This window comes from Lontra canadensis, unplaced genomic scaffold (genome assembly GCF_010015895.1).
Source record: "Lontra canadensis isolate GAN:19392208 unplaced genomic scaffold, GSC_riverotter_1.0 scaffold150, whole genome shotgun sequence".
Taxonomy (NCBI): Eukaryota; Metazoa; Chordata; class Mammalia; order Carnivora; family Mustelidae; genus Lontra; species Lontra canadensis.
This window is the reverse complement of record NW_022631144.1, coordinates 1,835,695-1,847,127: the sequence shown is the minus strand read 5'-3', so window position 1 is coordinate 1,847,127 and position 11,433 is coordinate 1,835,695. Positions and strand designations below refer to the sequence as shown.

General features: G+C 38.5%; 1 pseudogene; it reads left to right on the top strand.

Moving 5' to 3' along the window:
- Positions 1–416: 416 nt before the first annotated feature.
- Positions 417–983, top strand: LOC116859212 (annotated as a pseudogene).
- Positions 984–11,433: the final 10,450 nt, after the last annotated feature.

Sequence of the window (11,433 nt, the reverse complement as noted above, 5' to 3'; positions counted from 1 at the left end):
AATCCATAGAAAGTTGACAAAGTCATCAGAAGAAAACAAAAATCACTAACAGTAATGGAAAAGTCTCAAAAAAAGATTTAAAAGCTCCTTCCACTCTTGCAAGATGGCAGGCAAAAAAACTTAGAAGCCGGATACTAAGGAGAAGAAACCTGAAGCCCATAAGGCTAATGCTGGTGGCAAGGCTGAGAAGAGTAACCCTAAGGCTAAAGCACCATAGAAGGGGAAGCCCCACTGCAGCGGAAACCCTGTCCTAGTCGGAGGAATTGGCAGATATTCCCCATGGGCTATGTATTCCAGAAAGGCCATGTACAAGAGGAAGTATTCAGCAGCTAAATCCAGGGTTGAAAAGAAAAAGGAGGAGAAGGTTCTTGCTACTTTCACAAAACCAGTTGTTGATGACAAGACCGGTGGTACCTGAGTGGTTAAACTTCGCAAAATGCCTAGGTATTATCCTACTGAAGATGTGCCTCGAAAGCTGTTGAGCAATAGCAAAAAAACCTTTCAGTCAATGCGTGACAAAGCAAGCTAGCATCACCCCTGGGACCATTTTGATCATCCTCACTGGGCGCCACAGAGGCAAGAGGGTAGTTTTCCTGAAGCAAATGAGTAGTAGCTTGCTACTTGTGACTGGACCTCTGTCCCTCAATCGAGTTCCTCTGTGTAGAACACACCAGAAATTCATCATTGCCCCTTCTACCAAAACTGATACCAGCAGTGTGAAAATACCCAAACATCTCACTGATATTTATTTCAAGAAGAAGAAGCTGAGTAAGCCCAGACACCAGGAGGGTGAGATCTTCCACACCAAGAAAGAGAAATAAGAGATTACAGAGCAGCGCAAGATTGATCAGAAAGCTGTGAACTTGCAAATTCTGCCAAAACTCGAGGCGGTTCCTCAGCTTCAGGGCTACCTCTGTTCTGTGTTTTCTCTCACAAATGGAGTTTACCCTCACAATTGGATTTCTTACAAAGAACCTAATTAAATAACTGATCAATTTTTTAAAAAGATTAAAAAGTATTTGACACCTAGTAATTAAAAGTACAACTTAAGAGGTTTATCAGAGTATCAAATAGACAAAGCTCTATGTAAGTAAGAATAGGAGATTAGAAACTCTCATATGTTATTGGAGGAATACAGGTTTGTATAACTATTTTTTTAAGATTTTTTAAAAGATTTTATTTATTTGAGAAACAGAGATCACAAGTAGGCAGAGAGGCAGGCAGAGAGAGGAAGAAGCAGGCCCCCCACTGAGCAGAGAGCCCGAGGCGAGACTCGATCCCAGGACCCTGAGATCAAGACCTGAGCCGAAGGCAGAGGCTTTAACTCACTGAGCCACCCAGGCGCCCCTAAGATTTTTTTACTTAATCTTTACACCCAACGTGGGGCTCAAACTTACAACCCAGAGATTAAGAGTCACATGCTCTACTGACTGGCACTGCTGTGTAAATTTTGAAAAGCTTATTGGAGTTCTTCAATTTTTGTTAATATACCACTTAAATTAATCCTAACAAAATAATAGTGGATTTCACTAAATTTATTATTCACAGTACTTGCTTATAAAATTCCAGACAAAATATGCCTACCCAGTTTTCTCAAAGAAATAAAATCACAGTAGCAATGAAAAGAGAGAAAAGTGATTTCTAATAAAGTAAGGAGACACCTGTAACCCTGAACTATAATACTTGAGGAGGGGCTGCGAGATGCAGAGAAATACTCAAAAAGACATCTGTGGCTAAAGATCTCAAACAAATCAGGCAGAGCACAGTACAGTTATCCAAGTATGTGGCAAAACCACAATTCTTGACTGAAACAATGGGAACAGGATGCCTGGGCCTTTAAAGGGAGCTTCACTGAACCCCACAGAATCCTAGAGGAGAACATAGGCAGTAACCTCTTCGGTATCAGCCACAGCAACTTCTTTCAAGATATGTCTCCAAAGGCAAAGGAAACAAAAGCGAAAATGAACTTTTAGGACTTCATCAAGATCAAAAGCTTCTGCACAGCAAAGGAAACAGTCAAGAAAACAAAGAGGCAACCCACAGAATGGGAGAAGATATTTGCAAATGACAGTACAGACAAAAGGTTGATATCCAGGATCTATAAAGAACTTCTCAAACTCAACAGACACAAAACAGATAATCATATCAAAAAATGGGCAGAAGATATGAACAGACACTTCTCCAATGAAGACCTGCAAATGGCTATCAGACACATGAAAAAATGTTCATCATCACTAGCCATCAGGGAGATTCAAATTAAAACCACATTGAGATACCACCTTACACCAGTTAGAATGGCCAAAATTAGCAAGACAGGAAACAACATGTGTTGGAGAGGATGTGAAGAAAGGGGAACCCTCTTACACTGTTGGTGGGAATGCAAGTTGGTGCAGCCACTTTGGAAAACAGTGTGAAGATTCCTTAAGAAATTAAAAATAGAGCTTCCCTATGACCCTGCAATTGCACTACTGGGTATTTACCCCAAAGGTACAGATGTAGTGAAAAGAAGGGCCATCTGTACCCCAGTGTTTATAGCAGCAATGGCCATGGTCGCCAAACTGTGGAAAGAACCAAGATGCCCTTCAACGGACAAATGGATAAGGAAGATGTGGTCCATATACACTATGTAGTATTATGCCTCCATCAGAAAGGATGAATACCCAACTTTTGTAGCAACATGGACGGGACTGGAAGAGATTATGCTGAGTGAAATAAGTCAAGCAGAGAGAGTCAAGTATCATATGGTTTCATTTATTTGTGGAGCATAACAAATAGCATGGAGGACATAGGGAGATGGAGAGGAGAAGGAGTTGAGGGAAATTGGAAGGGGAGGTGAACCATGGGAGACTAGGGACTCTGAAAAACAATCTGAGGGTTTTGAAGGGGTGGGGGGTGGGAGGTTGGGGGAGCCAGGTGGTGGGTATTAAAGAGGGCACGTATTGCATGGAGCACTGGGTGTGGTGCAAAAACAATGAATTCTGTTATGCTGAAAAGAAGAAGAAAAAAAGAATAATCAGAGGAGGTGGGACTAAACAAGGCAACACACATTCTTTAGAGAAGCCGTGTGTCATTGTGGAAGGTAAAGGAGATGGATCTTGAATTACAAGCAGTCCAGAAACTGCTGATATCTTTGAACTAGGGAGAAATGAAGGTTGAAAGAGTTCACACACACACACACCACTGAGTCATAATGAGCTTTGCTGTGAACCAAAGAAAGTTACTGCCTGCCTGGAATACTACTCTAGTCTCTCCCCTGAAGGAATCTCTCACAAGTAACTGGAAGAATTCACCTCATTCACAAAAGTAATAAGCAAAAAAGACCCAGCCAAGTATCTATGCAAAGTTACTTTCAGGAAAAAGAAGAAAAATGTGGGAAAAACAAGTGGCAGGTGATGAATACCCACCAGAAAAATATGGCCACTGCTCAGATAAAAATCATGACCAAATATATGGTCATGAATAAAGTCACCTAATGAATCAAAGAGCTCAAAGCAGAGAACTAGAGGAGATGAAACATGAGCTGGCAGACTTAAGAAATAAATAGAAGAAAAAAATAAATCTATCCAAGAAATCAAGTCCATATTGAGCAACACAAACAGCCATCACTGAAATTACACCAAGGAATAGAAGAACAGGATTGAGAAAAGCAAGCAAAATATTAGATACAAACTATAGACTAAATCAATAACAAAAAACAACACAAAACAAAGAAAGAAAATAATTTAAAGATGTAATTTTTAAAAAACTGGGACTTAAACCTGTAAGTTAAAATAGCAGTTCATACACAAATCACAGGAAAAACAATAAAACTAAATTAATGCAATGAGATCAGAAAACTAAAACATACCCAAGCAATAGCACTGAACTATAAAGATGAAAAACAACAATAACAACAACAAAGAATTTTGGGCATCAGGCAAAATGAGTAAGTTATCTACAATTGAAGTAGACTTCCTGTTTCTTCTAAACTTCCTCTTATTTCTGGCTACCCAGGTAGACAATACACATGCCAGCTTTCTTTGCAATTACTTAGGGTGGACACATAACTATGTTCTGGACAACTGGATATGTGCTATAGTGAAGTGTGCAAAGTCATCTGCAATTTAAAGACAGCTGCTTTCCCTGAATTTTGCCTCTTTTTCTCTTCTTCAAGCCAGAATGTAGATGTATCAGGGTCCCACCTCCAATCTTGGGGGTGAGAACAATGCCTTAGGGGGATGGTGGAGCAATAAGACAGAAATAGCTCCCTGGAAGATTTTATGCAGCATTTGTTCTGATAACCAAAACCAGCCAAACTGACGTGTGAAAGAAGATATAAAGTTCAATATTATTTAAATCATTGTATCAGTATCACATTCTTTCCTATACCAAATATGAAGGGAAAGAAATTAGACTGGCCTCATATTTCACAGCAATATTCAGTGCTTTAAGACAGATATGGTACTTACTGTCTTGGTCAGTTTCAGGCTGCTATAGCAGAATTGCATACACTGGATAGATAACAAACAACAGGAATTTATTTCTCACAGTTGTAGTTCTGGAGGCTGGGAGGTCTAAGATCAAGGTGTCAGCAGAGAGCCTGTTTCCAGGTTCACAGACAACCATTTTCTCACTGTGTCTTAATATGGCAGAAGAGGTGAAGGAGTTCCCTGGGATCTCTTTAACTAGGACAGTAATCCCATCTATGAAATCTCCACCCTCATGATATAACCACTCCCCAGATCCCCACTTTTAAATACAATCACATTGGGGATTAGGTTTCAACATATTAATTTTGGAAGGATACAAACAAGAGCTAATCAAAAAGCTATTACGAACAATAATTTAATTTAATAAAATACCTAGGTTCAAAATTAATATAAAAATAATTCCACCTACAACTTTGATATACATGCTTCTATCAAACGAAACCTCACACACACACACACACACACACACACACACACGCTCGAAAGTTTGAATAAAATGAAATACTGTGTTTGAAAGCATTAGAAACTCTCCAGGCAGCAGAACTTGAGAGGTAAACCTCTCCAAGAGTCAAGAAGTACTGAGATAAGTTCAACATTCTATTCTACTCTTCTTCTGAATGCATTTGCTGATTTGCAAGGGTCTAGCATCTGAGAATTCAGATTGGTTAGAGGACTGGTTTCCTCTAAGGCCCCCCTGTTTGGCTTGTAGATGTCCATCTTCTCCCCATGTCTTTTTTTTTTTTAATATTTTATTTATTTTTTGACAGAGAGAGACAGCAAGAGAGGGAACACAAGGAGGGGGAGTGGAGAAGCAGGCTTCCCATGAGCAGGGAGTCTGATGTGGGGCTTGATCCCAGGACCCCAGGATCATGAACTGAGCTGAAGGCAGTTGCTTAATGACTGAGCCACCCAGGAACCCCTCCCTGTGTCTTCACATGGTCTGCTCTCTATGCATGTCTGTGCCCTAGTCTCCTCTTTTTAAAGTACACCAGTCACATTGGATTAGGGCCCACCACAATGACCTCGTTCTAATTTAATTACCTCTTTTAAGATCTCATCTACAAACACAGTCACATTCTGAGGTACTGTCAATTAGAACATATGAATTTGGGAAGGACACAATTTAGCGTATAAGAGATACTAAGAAATAGAACAAAACTTGGGTAGCTTACTGATGCTATACCTCAAGGAAGGCCTATCAAGGAGGTGAAACTTTAGTAAACATGACAAGCATTTAGTTAGGGCTCCCAAAGATTGTTTCCTACAGTCAAACTGGAAGTGGATTAGCCTCCATGTACACTGGAATCCATCTTCAAACCAGCTCCATCCCAGACTACACCGAGGTGAACTGCCTATCAGAAGCAGCCGCAAATCTTCTCTGAAGAAAAGGACAGCATTTAGACTCTCAAATTATCTTGAAAATTTTCAATATTTGCCATTTGATCAAAAATTACAAAGTACAAGAGGAAATAGAAACAAACAGCTAAAAACCAAGAAGAAAAGATTCAGTTGCTGTTCAAATACTGGAGATCCAGAGTTCTGTTCTAGATGCACTATGCCAGTTTTCAAAAGAGCCTCGAAGATAACCAATAGTTTTGGAAATAAACTAACTACTTCTTTTTTTTTTTTTTTTTAGATTTTGTTTATTTATTTGACAGAGATCACAAGTAGGCAGAGAGGCAGGAGGGGGGTGGGGAGCAGAATCCCTGCTGAGCAGTGAGCCCGATGCAGGGCTCCATCCCAGGACCCTGGGATCATGACCTGAGCCGAAGGCAGAGGCTTAACACAATGAACCACCCAGGCGCCCCAAACTAACCACTTCTTGAAACAAAACCTAACCATCATTAAAGGAAGACAATAAAATAAATACACTCAACAATGTAAAACACATGATGAACGGTATATAATATAAAATTGCTTAACATGCCATAAAGCAGAAAACTGTGACCCATAAAAGAAAAAGTACTAAAAAACACACAATCAAAAATGACAGTGATGATGAAACCAGAAAACAAGAGTGTTAAGACAGCTACTACAACTATGTTTAAGTATTTAAAGCAAAATACACATACAGTAAGAAAGAAATTGTATGAAGTCTAGAGATAATGTGAAAGTTAGGAACAAAGTTATCATAAATAAATTGATAAAAACTAATGATAAAATATTTCAAAAGCAACCAGAAAAAAAAAATGATGAACAGAAGAACAAAAATGAAATTAACTAAAGACTTCTTATTATAAACTATGGAAGCTAGAAGAGGGTGAAACAACATCTTTAAACTACTAAAAAAACAAAAACCAAGCAAAACAAAACAAAACAACTTGTCAAGTGAGAATTCTGCATTCAGTAAAGAATCCTCCAAAATAAAGATGAAATAAACATATTTTTTTAAAGACATCTTCAAGGGGTGCCTGAGTGGCTCAGTAGGTTGAGCCTCTACCTTTGGCTCAGGTCATGGTCTCAGGGTCCTGGGATTGAGCCCTGCATTGGGCTTTCTGCTCAGCAGGGAGCCTGCCTTCCCCCTCTCTCTTTGCCTGCCTCTCTGCCTGCTTGTGATCTCTGTCTGTCAAATAAATAAATAAAGAATTAAAAAAAAAAAAAAAAGATCTTCAAAATGTTGAGAGAATTTATCACTAGGCTGTCTATATTGAGAGGAAAAATAATACCAGATGGCAAGTTGGATCTACACAAAAGAACAAAATTTACAAAAATGGTAAAGATGTGGATAAATGTAAAACTTTACCTCATTTTTAAAATTCTTTAAAAGATACCTGTTCATTTAAGTCAAAATTATAATAATGTATTGTGGAATGTATATCCTGTAAGTAAAACCATATAAGGGTATCTGGGTGGCTCAGTCAGTTAAGCATCTGAGTTTGGCTTAGGTCATGATCTCAGGGTCCTGGGATTGAGCCCCTCATTGTTGAGCCCTGCACTCAGCAGGGAGTCTGCTTGAGATTCTCTCTAACCTTCTTCCCTCTGCTCTGTCCCACTCCTCCCAGCCCCGCTCTCTCACATACGTGCTTGCTCTCTCTCTATCTCTATGTAAATAAATAAATAAATAAATAAATAAATATTTTTTTAAAAGTCAAAGATAAAGAAGAGGTATTTAAGGAAGTAAGCCTCCTGAAAAGGTGGAAAATGTAGGATAGAACACACTGACAAAGGACGGAATCAAACAAGAGGTGGGATACTGAAACAAAAACGAAACTAGAACAAATGGGTGCAAATGAAAAGAATGTTGTAGGTTGTCTGGGTGCCTGAGCCTTCATCTCAGGTCATGATCTCAGGGTCCTGGGATCGAGTCCCACATCAGACTCTGCTCAGTAGGGAGCCTGCTTCCCCCTCTCTCTCTGCCTGCCTCTCTGCCTACTTGTGATCTCTCTCTGTCAAATAAATAAATAAAATAAATAATAAATAAAATCTTTAAAAAAATAAAATCTTTTAAAAAAATAAATGAAATTAAAATTAAATTTAAAAAAAAAAAGAAAAAAGAATGTTGTAGAAGCTAAAGGTAAAAGTTATGTAATTACTGGATCATTTTTTTGCATAGCAGAATTTTTGAAAAACCAAAGTTATACTTTTCAAAGAGTCTTAAGCTATTATGGCCTATCTGTGAATGCAAGAGAGAGAATCCTGGAGGATTCCCCAGTAGTGTTGAGAACACAGTTAAATTAAACACCATGAAGCTGAAGGGACTCTGTGTGGTTTCCTCCACAAGTACTTAATGTGCTACAGGTGAAAGGAGGACAGGAATGACTGGCTACAGTTTGGTACTAGTTTGGTGCTGGCCTTCTTTAGGATCAGCACAACAAAAAATAGGAAGTAATACTATTGAGGATAAGAGAGAGAGACAAAATGAAGGAGTGGGTTGCAGGGTGCAGGATAAATACAGAAAAAAAGTGGGGGAAGCCAAAAGTGAACTAATATATTGGGAGAAATTGGAAAGGGACTGAGAGAACTGATATAGTCAAAAAAGCATTGAGAGTTGGAGACACAGAGAATACAACCTCCCCTAATATCTGCAGGGAATTGGCAAGCATACAAATGGACCTACTTATAAATTTAAGGGTAATATGAATTGCCCAATGTTACAAGTATTCTTTGGCCTCCATGGGCAACCATCATGAACACTGTGCTAATTTGGGAATATCTCCAGAATCACGAATTGGAATGTGAAGAAAAGATGGGATTGGCTTAGGACCCTCTCTTTGCATGGTGATGAAGTGTGTAAGAGGCTAAAACTATTCACTAACATTTGGTAGAACTGTTGCTTGTGATAACTTGGAAGACAGATCATACATTAAATGAACTTATAGCCCTAGGAAAAAAGACTGGAAAATGGAAAGAGAGTAGCAAGACTTAGTTGCTCTAGGTATGTTTGCCAAGTATTGTAGGTTAGATTGTGTACCCCCCTTCCATAACCAAAAAAGACTTTTTGTATTTCTAACCTAAATACTTCAGAATGTGACTTTATATTAAAGATACAGATAATCAAGTTAAAATGAGGCCATTAGGGTGAACTCTGTCCAATGTAATTGCATCAAAATTTAAAAGGGAAATTTGGCACAGAGGCACACACACAGGGAAACACCCATACTGAAGGTGAAGGTGGAGATTCGGTGATGCATCCACAAGCCAAGGACACCAAAGATTGACAGCTATCCACCGGAAGCTAGGAAAGAGGCTTGGAATATTGTCCCTCACAGCCCTCAGAAGGGACCAATGCTGCTGACACTTTGAACTTGGACTTCTGGCCTCTGGATCTGGGAGACAGCACATTTTTGTTTATTTAAGTCACTCAACTTATAATACTTTGTTATTACAAGGATCAAATCAAGGGTATGGCCATCACATTCATAATTAAATTTTCTGAATAAGATGTCCCAAAGCAAAGTTTTAATACCAATATATCTTTCTATTTTATGAAATGGCTTACAAAAAATTAATTTAGAGCTTGGATCTCCATCACCTGAAAAATGTAGAGACAGCTCAAAGAATGCCCAGATTTCCTCATACCCATAACTTAGATTTGAAGGACAGGCATCCAAGTCATCACCAAATGGGTAATTCAGTGAATGATAGCAAAAAGAAAGGGTAGTATTTTTATATACAGTATAAGCTTCAAATGAGGTATTTATCTAAGGAATCAAAATGATTACAAAATAATTTCTGTGAGACAGTCTCTCTGTTTTGTTCTCAGTTATATTCTCAGCACCTAACCCAGAGGACCTAGACTAGAAGCTGCTCAACAAATATTTGCTGATAACAAGAATAAATGATGAAAGAGGAGCCAGAAGAAGTTGGGCTTTTCTCTGCTTGTTCATCCTGGTTCCACGATGCTGAAAGAAGTGGAAAATGAGAAATCCCCTTAAGCAGTATTCTCAAAGAGAACGGAATTTCACTGAGGGTAAGAAGATAAAGGGAGACTTTGAGAAATTTGTATAAGACTGTGTAGGGGTTCTTTGGCCCAATCACCCATAGGCAGACTTGCCATTGATTTATCACTATCTCCCTAGCTTACTTCTCCCAGAACTACTACATACCTCTCTTGTAAAACCCACAAACTTCTGTAATCCCAACTTTTATTTTTCATCAGATGATGGTATTTCTCTTTTTTTACCAAGAGTATTGAAACCATTCAACATAAGCATTCTCATCAAATCCAATCATTTTAGTCTCTTAAGTTGTGAAGAATATTGAGACTTTCTAGTATCCGTATCACAGATGAAGACATAGCCTCACATTTAAGGCTACATATCTGGGCTTCTACTTGTTTGCAAAGAGGACATTTTTGTATATGTATATGTATTATCATGTATAATAAATATACATTTAGTATATGTTCTAGCTGAATTGGAAATCAATGTCTTGACCCTTCACCTTGCTCCCCTATCCCCATCACCTGCTCCTTCAGAACAAGAACTCTTTCTGAAAATCTTGACATAAATACTTCCAAGTGTAGAAAATCCCCAAATTTTTGACTCTGCTATTAGATTAAAAGCATCAATTCTGGTGATGGGTATTAAGGAGGGCACAGATTGCATGGAGCACTGGGTGTTATACACAAACAATGAATCATGAACACTACATCAAAAACTAATGATGTACTGTATGGTAACTAACATTACACAATAAAAATAAATAAAGTTAAAGTTTAAAAAAAAAAAACTTCAAGTGTCCATGGGCACTACCATTATGTAATGCATAGGAAAGGTAACAAAGGCATTAGAACTTAGTTAAAATCATTCCACAAACCAGGCCCATTATAGAACTATACCTCTAAGTTCTTACTCTTTCACCTACCTTATTTGAAAACATCCTTGTTCACATTCACTTTCTTGATGTGCACCTTTCTTATGAGGTCTCTAATCACATTCTAGTTCTTCTAAGGCCATGAGAATATTTCAGAAATAGTATTTTCTATAATGTGTTCCTGCTTATACATTCACGCAGATGACCCCTGGTCACATCTATCCCATGATAATTAGGTGAAATGGGTTTGTGCTTCTACTTCTAGTTCAAAGAAATCCAAAGTCATCTCCAAGATTTCTACAAATTCCCAAGACTTATGTTTTTATGATTTCTTCTGCTCAGTTCTACATTATATTAATCCAGAATTAAATCCAGCTTCATTCAATAGAAAGGCCTCTATTCACATAAAACATAGATTTGCCTGAATATGTAGGGAACACAAGGAAGGACCACAGCCTACACCACACAGCAAATACCTTAGAACTCCATATCAACCATCCCTCTTCTCCAGAGTCTTTTCTGGCCATCTCACCACCGGGGATTGCTCTGTTCCCCCTCAACATACTCAGCACCTAACTCCATGCATTTCCATAAACTCCCCAGAAACCCAGACCCCAGAGGTTTCACTGTCTACCTCCAATGTGTTTTTCCAGACAACTACTGTTTCTTCCCTAAGAGGAATTCTGATGTAAATCATTATGGTTAGGAT